This window comes from Bombina bombina, chromosome 1 (genome assembly GCF_027579735.1).
Source record: "Bombina bombina isolate aBomBom1 chromosome 1, aBomBom1.pri, whole genome shotgun sequence".
In the NCBI taxonomy this organism is placed as follows: Eukaryota; Metazoa; Chordata; class Amphibia; order Anura; family Bombinatoridae; genus Bombina; species Bombina bombina.
In genome coordinates, this window is record NC_069499.1 from 627,496,220 (window position 1) to 627,511,449 (window position 15,230).

Here is a 15,230-nt window from a genome sequence, read left to right on the forward strand (position 1 = left end):
AGCTCAGACTCTCCATTTGTTATGATTCATTTTCTGCCACAGAGTCTCCTGTCCACTAGATATTTATTTCCAGCATTAGTTCTATAAAAAGGGTCCTGGGATCTGAGTTTATTAAATTCACTCTGTCCAAATGTCCAGTGTTTTATTAAAAGTCTGAATAGATGAACAGAAGTTAATTTGCTTTGTCTCAGAGTCCATTCTGAAGAGCTGAAGTTCCCGCACAGATAATCAAACTTAGGACACAAATAAAAGGGAAAATGTGTGGATGCCCCAGAAATAGAAATAAGTTCCTGGCATGGCCTTTAATGCAGTTAAGATTAAAATCTCATGTGAAGGTCTCTATTGATTGTTATTACAATATAGTAATGTCTTCATCATTGTCATTTTCAGATATAATTTGCTGATAAATCCCCCATAGATCACAAATATGCTTGATTGTTTTCTTCTGTAGATCCATAGGCTAATGTGAGGAAGTGAACAGATAATGGCTTTGTTATTGTCTCATAACATATATTCTAGATAGATAGGTAGATAGATAGACAGACAGATAGATGCTGTATACTGTATGCTGATCTTTGCTTTAAATAAAGAAAAAAAAACAGAAATTAACATTTTTACTCCTCCTAGTTATATTGGGGATAAATAAGAATTTATATTGAATACCATATTCTTTAATGTAAAGAGAATTTCATATGAAAACTTTTTAATCAAAATTGATTTTGAGCTTTTAAGACCATTATTGTTCCATTGTGATTTGCATAGAAATTATTAAATTCTTCATGAAAATTATTATTATTATTATTATTATTATGAAAAATATTACTGGAAAACAAAAGAACAACTAATTTTTAGGTTTGGTCATAGCTCTCTAGAAGAAGGAGGGTTGGGCTTTATACGGTTGGTTATAAATCCAGACCAGCTTCTCTGTAAAGATAATGGGGTAGATCATGTCCGCCCGACATCGATAAATGCCGGCAGCATACGCTGTTGACATTTATCATTGCACAAGCATTTCTGGTGAAATGATTGTGCAATGCCACCCCTGCACATTCGTGGCCAATCGATCACTAGCAGGGTAGTGGCTATCATCCCGATCATATCTGATCGGGATGATTGCTGTCCACCACCTCAGAAGTGGCGGATGAGTTAAGTAGCAGCGGTCTTACAACGGTGGACCTACGGCAGACCTACAGCAGACCTGAAACTTCGGGAATAGATTGCAGCCTCCGCTGCTTGAAAAATTGACCCCATAGGGTTAGGTTACAAGTGGAGCGCTAAATATCGCTTTCATGAAAGCGATATTTGCTCTCCATTGTGTAACACCAGCACACGCTAATATACACTGGTATTACAAGTTAACAGCAACGCAAATGCAAGCTCGCGTTAGCATTGCTGGGAAACATTTCTCTCACGAGAGCGCACTTCCGTAGGCTCCAATGGGATCTTTGTTCTGATGCCATCAGATACGACATCAGAATCTCTCACAGCGAAGGGGTAAGTAGAGCAGCAAAGGCAGAATATTTTAAATATATATGTATATGACTACAGGGAGTGCAGAATTATTAGGCAAGTTGTATTTTTGAGGATTAATTTTATTTTTGAACAACAACCATGTTCTCAATGAACCCAAAAAACTCATTAATATCAAAGCTGAATAGTTTTGGAAGTAGTTTTTAGTTTGTTTTTAGTTATAGCTATTTTAGGGGGATATCTGTGTGTGCAGGTGACTATTACTGTGCATAATTATTAGGCAACTTAACAAATAATAAATATATACCCATTTCAATTATTTATTTTTACCAGTGAAACCAATATAACATCTCAACATTCACAAATATACATTTCTGACATTCAAAAACAAAACAAAAACAAATCAGTGACCAATATAGCCACCTTTCTTTGCAAGGACACTCAAAAGCCTGCCATCCATGGATTCTGTCAGTGTTTTGATCTGTTCACCATCAACATTGCGTGCAGCAGCAACCACAGCCTCCCAGACACTGTTCAGAGAGGTGTACTGTTTTCCCTCCTTGTAAATCTCACATTTGATGATGGACCACAGGTTCTCAATGGGGTTCAGATCAGGTGAACAAGGAGGCCATGTCATTAGATTTTCTTCTTTTATACCCTTTCTTGGCAGCCACGCTGTGGAGTACTTGGACGCGTGTGATGGAGCATTGTCCTGCATGAAAATCATGTTTTTCTTGAAGGATGCAGACTTCTTCCTGTACCACTGCTTGAAGAAGGTGTCTTCCAGAAACTGGCAGTAGGACTGGGAGTTGAGCTTGACTCCATCCTCAACCCGAAAAGGCCCCACAAGCTCATCTTTGATGATACCAGCCCAAACCAGTACTCCACCTCCACCTTGCTGGCGTCTGAGTCGGACTGGAGCTCTCTGCCCTTTACCAATCCAGCAACGGGCCCATCCATCTGGCCCATCAAGACTCACTCTCATTTCATCAGTCCATAAAACCTTAGAAAAATCAGTCTTGAGATATTTCTTGGCCCAGTCTTGACGTTTCAGCTTGTGTGTCTTGTTCAGTGGTGGTCGTCTTTCAGCCTTTCTTACCTTGGCCATGTCTCTGAGTATTGCACACCTTGTGCTTTTGGGCACTCCAGTGATGTTGCAGCTCTGAAATATGGCCAAACTGGTGGCAAGTGGCATCTTGGCAGCTGCACGCTTGACTTTTCTCAGTTCATGGGCAGTTATTTTGCGCCTTGGTTTTTCCACACGCTTCTTGCGACCCTGTTGACTATTTTGAATGAAACGCTTGATTGTTCGATGATCACGCTTCAGAAGCTTTGCAATTTTAAGAGTGATGCATCCCTCTGCAAGATATCTCACTATTTTTGACTTTTCTGAGCCTGTCAAGTCCTTCTTTTGACCCATTTTGCCAAAGGAAAGGAAGTTGCCTAATAATTATGCACACCTGATATAGGGTGTTGATGTCATTAGACCACACCCCTTCTCATTACAGAGATGCACATCACCTAATATGCTTAATTGGTAGTAGGCTTTCGAGCCTATACAGCTTGGAGTAAGACAACATGCATAAAGAGGATGATGTGGTCAAAATACTAATTTACCTAATAATTCTGCACTCCCTGTATATGCATATATATTTATGTGTTAATATGTATATACACATATAAACACATACTGTAAATATATATGTATATGACTATAGGCATATATATTTATGTGTTAATATGTATATATACATATTAACACATACTGTAAATATATATGTATATGACTATAGGCATATATATTTATGCGTTAATATGTATATACACATATAAACACATACTGTAAATATATATGTATATGACTATAGGCATATATATTTATGCGTTAATATGTATATACACATATAAACACATACTGTAAATATATATGTATATGACTATAGGCATATATATTTATTTGTAAATATGTATATACACATATAAACACATACTGTAAATATATATGTATATGACTATAGGCATATATATTTATGCGTTAATATGTATATTCACATATAAACACATACTGTAAATATATATGTATATGACTATAGGCATGTATATTTATGTGTTAATATGTATATACACATATAAACACATACTGTAAATATATATGTATATGACTAAATGCATATATATTTATGTGTTAATATGTATATACACATATAAACACATACTGTAAATATATATGTATATAGTCATATACATATTTATTTACTGGGAACACACAGTTCCCATAGACCGCAATGTAAAGACACTTTTCAGTGGCATCTTTTTTCTAACACTGCACTTCCACCAACTTTAGACCCCAAAAGCTGCCTAGAGCAGTTGTTTTTATCGAATTTTTTTTTACAAATATATTATATTTTGAGGTCATTTGGAGCACTTTCTCTGGTTAATTTTCTAAGCGCTAATTGCTACCGCAAGCTCGCTATAGCAAGAACCAGCCACTTGTAAGGGCTGGTTGATTATTGCACTATCGCAAACGGGCCAATTTGTCTGTTTGCAGGCGCACGATAATTTAGCACTCCACTTGTATTCTGGCACATAGTTTTTAATCTCATAAAAAAAATAATCAGTAAATCATTAATCCCATATTTCAGTTCCTGGTGTGTTATTTTCATTCATATATACGTGACTGCAAGAGCTTCAGACCTCCAAAAATCTGATAGATGTATTTGTTAAAGTAAACATGAGATCGTCAAATAAGCTTAATACAGTATAAGTATTTTGAAAAAATCCCTTTTTTAAATAGAATGTCAGAAAAATGTATCAAGATAGAGCTGACATTTGCAGCTACATTTTTGTCAGACATTGCATCAGTTAGAACTGCAATATGTTGAGACTACATCATTAATTCATAAAATATTTTAATGAAATCAAGAACAAAAGTAATGTTAAGCACAAAATGTAATGAGGTTGGCCATATGAACAACTTTGTAAGAAAATCTATTTATTATTAAGAATGATGTGCATTTGAAAAATAATAGAAAATAACTGAATGTCAAGTCTTCAAGGAACATCAACATAGTTTGTTTTATTTATGACAGTCTCTATATACAAATAATCACTGCCTTATAATAGATGTGCAAAATCTTCCTTACAGCAAGCTCTACTTTTCTTATTAGCAAAATTGCTATTCCAGGGACATACCCTTTGAAAAGATGAGTTGAGTAGTAGTTTTGCATATCTCCTTTGCTTTAGCTAGTTAGGAGTAGGGATACAAGAGTCATTATACTGATCAAACAATCATTATGTAGAATGTAGAAATGGTCAGAATTCTGAAGCCTGCATAATGCATTACAGCTTTTGTGGAACAGTAAAGGTATCACAGATTTTGTGCTGCATTATATCAAAAATGAGCATTATGGTAAAAAAAGCAAAGAACAAGGAACATGTTTGTTGCTAAACATAAATACATATTTTTGGAAGATTTCAGTTTTGAGTTTAATGTTTCTTTAATATGCTTTCTATCACAACATCACTTTGGTCCACAGAATGCTCACAATATCAATTTTGTGCTAAGCAACCCACCTAAACAATAAAAGCCTCTCTGTATTCCATTGTCATAAGGACTTATATTTTACGCCATGCTTTTTTGGCAAATGTAATTCAAAACATACCAAAACATCTGCAATAGAAACAAATATCCACGCATCACGGAAATTAGTGCTGGCTGCATTAACTTCACATTTGTTGTGAATTATATCAATTTGATGTTTTCATTTCTTCCATATACACTTCAGCATATACCAGCCTGCTTGATTTATCACTCTTTGCTGTCTGCCAATCACTAGATGATGCAAATTCAGATGTACAAAAGAGCTGTGATTATTTTAGGTTTTGCTCTTATTTATCTAGTTTATATTATATATATATATATATATATATATATATATATATATATATATATATATATATATATATATATATATATATGTGTGTGTGTGTGTGTGTGTGTGTGTATATGGACATCAAACAAATTAATTGTAAAAATTATCTGTTGTTCTTCATAGCCTAAATATTGAATGATCTTAATTTTACACAGTGATTTTAAAAAATGTAATACTTTAGCTTTAGAGAGGATTTGCAATTCAACCATTTGAATAATTATACTGTATTCTTTCTTGCACCTTATATAAAACAGAGGCGTTGCTGAATGTGCAAAATAAAATGGCAGGGATAATATCTAATACCTTAATAAAAGAGCATAACAGCTGACAGTAGCCAAAAAATTATAGAGGATTAAAATTGTATGCAATTTACCCCTACACTAGGTATACAAATACACCAAAGAATAGAGGTCCAATGATGTGGGAAAATGCCCCCTGATTTCCAGGATCATCATGACTAGGATGTAGCAGAAGAGTAGATAACCTGTATGAGCCAGTTGGACAACCATCAGCAAATAGTGAGGAGATAAATTACAGCTAAGACTTATTAGGGGCTAACTCAATTAAAACACCACAAGAAACTACCAGCAACCCTATGGTCTCAGAACAGCCGTCCCTTTTCTAGAACTGCACCACAGGGATGGAGAGTAGAAAAACTGTAATCTCAGGAAGGAGAAACAGAGCTTGAAACTAGTAATAGAACTATTCAGACTGGTAAGTGCAGCCCTCCCACCAATGTTTACCATTGTTTTAACACACTGATATAGGTCTTTCACACATTTAAGTCTAGTCTGTTAACATTTAAATGTGTTTCAGACCCAGTTTTGTATAAATGTAGGAAATGGGAGTAAGGGAAGGGTGTAGTGGCATTTCATTTAGGAATTCCATTAGAAAAACTTTACACAGCATTCACCTACACAAATGATAGTAATTTTCACCAAAAAGCTAATAAGCTCATCAGAAATAGAATATATCCTTTTTTATAGCTTAATAGAACGTTCATGTTATGCAGGAAGCTTGTATAATTTGGATGAATGGATAAATAATTATCAGATAAAGTTTAACAAAGAGATATGCAAAATATTATATTTGAAAACAAAAGAAAGCATACTATTTAATACCTTTATGTGACAAATCCCACGGAAATTGATAAAGAAAAAGATTTCTCGTTAAAAACTGAAGAATCAGTCTTTAGTGCCATAAAGCAGCTTCAAAGGTAAAATAAAAATAAAATCATGTTATCATGTATAAAAAGAGCTATAGAAAGCAAGAAATGAAAGCATAATGTGTCATTTTATAAAACTGTTAAAGGAACTTTAATCTCAAATTTTGATTCAATATAAAAGGTATAGTGCACAATGAAAAAAATCCTTTATTTTTTTAATTTGAACATTGTAGTTTTTCTTTTGCTGAAATGGATTATGTGGATTTTGAAATACTGCACAAGGATTGCTTGCAATCTACAGGAGTTTGTTTAGATCTGTTCTGAACTAGCCATAGCAAAAAAAATATATTGATGGTGAGCACTGGGACAACATCTTGTAGTTGTGGTTAGGGTTGAGTGGTGGGTGGGATCTGCTTTGTACGTGGCCATTTTGGTTAGGGTTGATAGCAATGGAAGGCATTGAAATGGCACCAGGTAAAGGTAAATAGAAGTTGGGGTATCAAGGCTGCTAGATTGTTGTGGTAATAGCAGTGGTTCCAGGAGTGGTGGATCAAATGAGCAGTGATATGAAAAATACTCAGGACTGGACAAATAAATTGGATCTAAAATTTAATATTACTAAGAGCAAAATTATGCATTCAAGATCCAAAACTCCAAAGGACAATTACAGTCGCTATGGTACATTACTGACTGTAACTAAAAAAAAGGTAGAGGATTTGGGAATAATTATTATTATTATTATTTCAGTTGATTTAATATATAATAATATAGCAAGGCTAGTAGAATACTTGGTTGAATTGGGAGAGGAATTAACAGCAGAGATAACATTTTACAGATCACTAGGCTTCATCTTGAATATTCTGTAAAATATCTCCATAAGGATATAAATAAAATAGAAACCACCCAAAAGAGGGCTAATAAAATGGTACATGGTCTAAAATAAAAAATGTTCAAAGAAAGACTATGGTAGCGATTTATCACGGCCCCAATGGGGCCATATACCCCTGTTTCCGCGCGAGTCTTCAGGCTCGCCGGAAACAGGAGTTAAGAAGCAGCGGTCTTAAAGGGACAGTATACTGTTTAGAGAAGAGATTGGAAAGAGGTGACATGATAAAAACCTTCAAATATATGCAGTTACTAAATAGTAGAAGCTGAAAGCATTTTCCACACAAAACAAGAAAATAAAACCAAAACAAGGGGTTACAATCTTAAGTTAGAAGGTAGTAGGTTCAGGAAAGTGTGGTGGATTAGTGGAGTAAACCAGATTACAAGTGGAGTGCTAAATATCACTTGCGAACAAGTAATATTAGCTCTCCACTTTGTAATACCAGTGCACAATAATGTGTGCCGGTATTACAAGTAAATCGCAATGCAAACTGCTAGGAAGCAGTGCGTTCATGAAAGTGTTACAGATGGCATCAGAACCTCGTGCAGTAAAGGGGGTAAGTAGATCAGCGATGTGTAGCAATTTTAAATATATATACTGTATGTATATGATTATATACATATATATTTATGTGTTAATATGTGTATATACACATATTAACACATAAATATATATGTATAGTATATAACCATATACATATATATTTACATTGCCTGTCTATGGGAACACACTCCCACCAGCTTTAGACCCCAAAAACTGCCTAGTGCAGTTGTTTTTAATAATAAAAAAAAAGCTAAACATTTTTAAATTAAAAACTTCAATGCCCTCTATTTTAAGGACATTTGTGACACTTTTAGAAAATTAACCAAAGATCTAATCTCTCCTTAATTTTCAGAGCGTTAATTGCTACCTCATGCTTGGGGTAGCAATAACCAGACACTTGTAATGGCTGGTTAATTATCGTGCTTCCGCAAACGGGCAGATATGCAGCATGATAATTTTGCACTCTACTTGTAATCTAGCCCAAAGAATGTTAAACCATTAAAAAATTCTTGGGGCAAACATAAGGCTGTCCCAACAAATAACTATGTTTACACTGCACAAGTAATATGGGTAGACATGATGGGCCTTTTGGTTCTTATCAACAATCAAATTGTATGTTTTACTGTTTGTTGCCATTCTATTGTTATTAGGGTAGGATAACCGGATATATAAATAATTTTATATAAGATGGAGGAAAAATCACACAGGTACTTCTTGCGTCTATGTCTTTATTATACTAAACTGCTTCTGCTTCCTGTGTCTGGAGGAAGGAGGAGGTAACAACATAAAATAAACTTTATTTACACTTCTGTTAACATACAATGTATATAGGCTACAACACTGTAAGAGCACTTTCAGTTTATATCTCAACACCCCCACTTGCTCTCAAGTGTTTCATTTTGCATGCCCCCCCCTTTTAAACATATTCATACATTACATGACTTACATTCCAAACATATAACTCAAAAAATTTTCTAACTTGAATTTTGTTGCAGACTTATGAGCCAAATTATCATTGTGTGAGCGGACATGATCCGATATTGAGGATCATGTCCTATGCACATCGATAAATCCCGACAGCATATGCTCTCGGCATTTATCACTGCACCAGCAGTTCTTGTGAACTGCTGGTGCAATGCTGCCCCCTGTAGATTTGCGACCAATTGGCTGCTAGCAGGGGGGTGTCAATCAACCGTTCGTATTCGATCAGGTTGATTTTTGGCGATGTCTGTCCGCCGCCTCAGAGCAGGCAGACAGATTATAAATCTTACGGAGCTTGATAAATATGCCCCATAGTCCTAACATCTGCTACCATCTTGTCATTTGGACAATACTCAAGAACTATGTTACCTTCACTGATTACTGATCGAATGAAGTGGTACTTGATATCAATGTGTTTACGTCTCTGACGGCAAACAGGATTCCTTGAAAGAACAGTTGAACCCTGATTGTCTCCAAAGATTTGTATTTGTTCATTATGACACCCTTTATCTATTCCTTTATATAACTGTACAAGGTACCGACTTTCCTGTGTAGTCACAGCCAATGCCATGTATTCAGCTTCACATGTAGATAAAGCTACTGTGGGCTGTTTCTTTGATTTCCATGCAATCAGTGGACCATTTTTGGTTAGGCCAAAGCAGTATCCAGTCGTACTTCTTCTATCATTCACATCAAAGGCCCAATCGGCATCACTATACTCCTCGAGTTTCAAGTTTTTACTTTATTTTCTGTAGCACAACTCATAGTCAATAGTACGCTTTAAGTACCTCATCACATGCTTAGCTGTGGTTAGATGTTGTTCTGTTGGCTCTGATAAGTATTGTGACAGTTTACTGATCACCCAGCTTAAATCTGGCCTTGTACAGTTCATAGCATACAGCAAGCTACCTACTACTTCTCGATATTTTCTTGCATCTACGGGATCATTGTGATCATTTTGGTCCAGTTTTTGCTGACATGGGGTCGATCTGGGTTTACAATCTGATCTGTTATTCCAAACTTCTCCAGAATCTTTAATATGTATTTCTTTTGATTCATCTTTACCAAATCATCACTTTGTTCAAAATAAATACCTAGGAAATGTTTGATAAATGTTTGATAAATTTTGATGTAAGCATTTTCTTCACATCATTGAGTACTGTTTCTTCATTGGCACTAATGATTAGATAATCAACCCATATTAACAGTATTACTCTATCATGTCCAAATTGTTTGACATATACACTGTGGATTTTGTTCAAACCCTTCCCATTAAAATAATTATGCAGCATTGTATTCCAATTTCTACCTGATTGTTTTAGACCATACAATTCTCTCTCAGTGAATCCATTTCCTCTGTCATTGCATTAAACTAATTATGTGACTGAGGTGAGCTCATAGCATCTTTAAAGGTTTGTGGTACATAAAACACTCTGTAACAATAATCAATGTTTGTTAGTATCTGATCATCAAATTCAAAATCTGAAACATAGTCTTCCAACTATTGAGGAGTTTTTCTGTCTCTTTTAGGGTAACATGTACTATGGTCACCCCCTACCTGTCCATTGTTCTCACTCTTCAAAGTTTCTATTTCAGAAATTTGGACTATCTCTGGACACTCAATTTCAGTCTGATTAGTCTTTGGTATAGTGGGTGCATAGCCCTCCCTATGGCAATCCTCATCAACATGTAACAGATCTGTTTGAGTCTGTCTTTCAAAACGTTCTTTGTGATTAACCTCACAAGCTTGTGTTTAAGGACCTTTACAGTGTCGGGATAAAACACTATATAAGAGGGGCTGTTCTTTTCATATCCAATAAAAACCCCTCTCTCACATTTTGAATCTAGTTTCATTCTGTCATTTTTGTGTGCAAAACATTCTGACCCAAAAAACCCTCATCTTAGAAAGCTTAGGTTTTTTGCCTGTCAAAAGGTAATAAGGGGTTTGTGCTAAGCGGTTATTAAAGCACCAGTTTCGAATATGAGCAGCAATCATTGCTGCAAATGTCCATAAATCTTTTGGTAATTTACTCTCAACTAACAAACATTTTGGCATTTCAAATAGCGTTCTCCAATTTCTCTCAGAAGTCCCATTCTGATGGGGTAAGTAAGGTGCTGAGGTCTCATGTCTTATGCCTCGCTTACTTAGCAGTGACTTAAAACTATTTGCCATGAACCATTGTCAAATCTTATACATTTTAAGACTCCATAAGGGGCTGTGTTAGCAATAAACCTATCAGTGGCTAACACTGCATCACTCTTGTTTTACAGAAAATATACAAATACTGCACCAAAATAATCATCAGTGAATGATATTGTGTATCTGAAACCTTCTCTTGGACCTGCTAAATCAGTATGTACTGGTTCTAATGTAGCTGTGGCTCGGGTATCAGGTTCTCTGTTCCTACTCTGAACAAATTTTCCCTGAGTGCAAACTTCACAGTTTAGACTAGATTTATCAATCTTACCTTTAATTGTCATTCCTTCTATCACATTTTGTAGTTTTGCAATATCATCATAATTACAGTGACCTAAAATATCATACCACATTTGAATATCATAACATCCATGACAACTGTCATCATTTTCAACAAAAGTATTCAGATAGTAAAGTGTACTGTATTTCTGAATTATGAATTTGTTACCGTTCATATGAATGAATTCATTCCTGCCTTGCTGGAAGTTAACTGATGCTCCACTGTTTGTTGCTGTCGCTACAGAAAATATGACTTGAGGGTATGTACAACGCATTCTTCAGTGCCATCATCATTCGGCTCCCCTCGCTGTCAAGTAGACAAACCTCTGCATCGCCTCTTCTCAGTGCCACGCCTGTTGTCTTTTTACCATCTGCAAGCTCCATTGTATGTTTTTCCGGTTTAAAAGTTTTGTCCAAGTTCTTAAACTTTCCAATGTCAGTAATTATATGGGATGCTGCTCCTGTATCAACCATTAGTCCTTTTGGTAATTATTCCATCTAGATGGTCATCTCTAATTTTGAAAGCAAATGAGTGTCTGTCGTCTGCGCTATCTATTGCTTGTCTGACATTGTCTCTCTTTTTGCTCCTGCAATTTGTATCTTTGTGTGTTGAGCTTTTGCAATAGCTACACCACAGTGATTAACCTTTATTTGTGTTGTTAGAAAACTCCCTGGCCCTGAGTCCCTTTTTGCCACAATTGTAACAAACAATCAGCTAGTTTACAAGTTTTGCGTTATGAGGGAAAAAGCATCATTATGCTTCATAATGATGCTTTTTCCCTAACGCTGCTTTTACAAGTCTTGCAGGCATAGGTGTACCGCACACCTTTTTGGCTGTCACGCAACGTCAGTACCACACTTTTAAAAAAGTCCTTTTTCAATGGGACTTTCATAGCGCCAGTATTACAAGTTTGCCTGGGAGGCCAAAAAGTGAGCGGTACACTCTATAACCACAAGATTCGTACCGCCATCTAAAGTGAGTAGTTATAAGTTTTACGTTACAAAGCTGTAGCATAAAACTCATAACTAAAATGTTAAAAAGTACACTAACACCCATAAACTACCTATTAACCCCTAAACCGAGGCCCTCCCGCATCGCAAGCACTAAAATAAAATTATTAACCCCTAATCTTCCACTCCGACCATCGCCGCCACTTAAAAAATGTATTAACCCCTATTCCGCTGCTCCCCGACATCGTCGCCACTATAATAAACTTATAAACCCCTAAACCGCCGCCCTCCCACATCAAAAACACTATTTAAATATTATTAACCACTAATCTGCCGTCCGCCCATCCCCCCGCTATATTAAACCTATTAACCCCTAAACCGCAGACCTCCCGCATCACTACATAAATATATTAACCCTTAACCTAACCCTTACCCTAACGTAACCCTAAGCCTATATCTAACCCTAACCCTAACCTAACCCTAACACCCCCTAACTAAAATATAATTAAAATAAATCTAAATAAACTTACAATTATTACCTAAATAACCTAGTTAAAACTAAATACATACTTACCTGTCAAATAAAACCTAAGCTAGCTACAATATAACTAATAGTTACATTGTAGCTAGCTTAGGTTTTATTTTTATTTCACAGGTAAGATTGTATTTATTTTAACTAGGTAGACTAGTTAGTAAATAGTTATTAACTATTTACTAACTACCTTGTTAAAAATAAATACAAAGTTACCTGTAAAATAAAACCTAACCTGCCTTACAGTAAAACCTAACATTACAATAAAATAAATAAAAATTAAATTAATAAAATACAATTATCTAAATTACAAAAAAAAATAAACACTAAATTACACAAAATAAAAAATGAAATGATCAAAAATAAAAATGAATTACTCCTAATCTAATCGCCCTATCAAAATAACCCCCCCCCCCAAATAAAAAACCTAGCCTACACTAAACTGCCAATAGCCCCCCCAACAGTAAAACCCACCACCCACACAACCAAACCCCCCAAATAAAAACCTATTTAAATAAACCTAAGCTAACCATTGCCCTGAAAAGGGCATTTGGATGGACATTGCCCTTAAAAGGGCATTTAGCTCTTTTACATTGCCCAAAACCATACTCTAAAAATAAAACCCACCCAATAAACCCTTAAAAAAACCTAACACTAACCCCCGACGATCCACTTACAGTTTTCGAAAAAAGGACATCCATCCTCATCGAAGCGGCAGAAGTCCTCATCGAAGCCGGCAGAAGTCTTCATCCAAACGGGCAGAATTCTTCATCCAAGCAGGCAGAAGTCTTCATCCAGACGGCATCTTCAATCTTCATCCATCCGGCGCGGAGCGGGTCCATCTTCAAGACATCCGACTTGGAGCATCCTCTTCTTCTGATGGTTGCTGAAGAATGAAGTTTCCCTTTAAGTGACGTCATCCAAGATGTATCCCTTACATTCCAATTGGCTGATAGAATCCAATAGATAGATAGAAGCCAATAGGAATTAAAGGGGAAAAAATCCTATTGGCTGTTGCAATCAGCCAATAGGATTGAGCTTATATTCTATTGGCTATTCCAATCAGCCAATAGAATGCGAGCTCAATCCTATTGGCTGATTGGATCAGCCAATAGGATGAACGCTCAATCCTATTGGCTGATTGCAACAGCCAATAGGATTTTTTCACCTTTAATTCCTATTGGCTGATAGAATTCTATCAGCCATTCGGAATGTAAGGGACTACATCTTGGATAACGTCACTTAAAGTCAATAGGCTTTGCAGAGTATTCCATCTCTCTAAGCTCCCATCTGTCTTAGTGACCATCTTTAAGTGGCAGCGCTTAGAATTAGACAAGAATTTCAACTGCACAGATTGCTACTCATTTAAGCCTAACATCAACTGAATCTAGCCCTATTTCTAATTTACTTTCAGGTCTGTCCCTTTAAAACCCTCTGTATTTGCTGGATTTATTACACTGTTTTTAACTTCTGGTATGTCCCTTTTAAACTCTCTGACTTTGCTAGATTTATTACACTGTTGTTAACTCCTGGTATGTCCCTTTAAAACCCTCTGTCTTTGCTAGATTTATTACACTGTTTTTAACTCCTGGTATGTCCCTTTAAAACCCTCTGTCTTTGCTGGATTTATTACACTGTTTTTAACTCCTGGTATGTCCCTTTAAAACCCTCTGTCTTTGCTAGATTTATTACACTGTTTTTAACTCCTGGTATGTCCCTTTAAAACCCTCTGTCTTTGCTGGACTTATTACATTGTTTTCAAAACTCTTGTGAACCAACTGTCTACTCCTATAATCTGCCCTTTCCTGTCCCCAGCATGTGCATCTCTTTATTATCAAACTTTGCTTAACAAATTAATTAATCCCCACCCAATTTCCTTTCTTGAATCTATCCCTCTAGTCTTCTCACCTGGGTGTAACTTATCTCCCTGTCTCCAATCAATCACCAGTTAGGGGAGAGTGTTTGCTGGGGCCTGAACGTTTGCAGAGTATTCCATCTCTCTAAGCTCCCATCTGTCAAAGTGACCATTTTTAAGTGGCAGCGCTGAGAATTAGACAAGGATTGAACAAGATTTGAAGTAGATTTGAGGCAAGCTAAATATTTTCATAAAACAAAAAAAAAATGTTGTACTTAATATTCTGCTATGTTTTCAGGACTGCTTTTCCTTTTAACAGTCTCATGTCTATTCCACAGGCATGCTCACATGCTCATACCTTACCCTTCTCCACATGCAGTTTATATAGGCCCCTCCTTTCTTCTCCATACCTTAGCTCTCATGAACTACTTTCTATTTT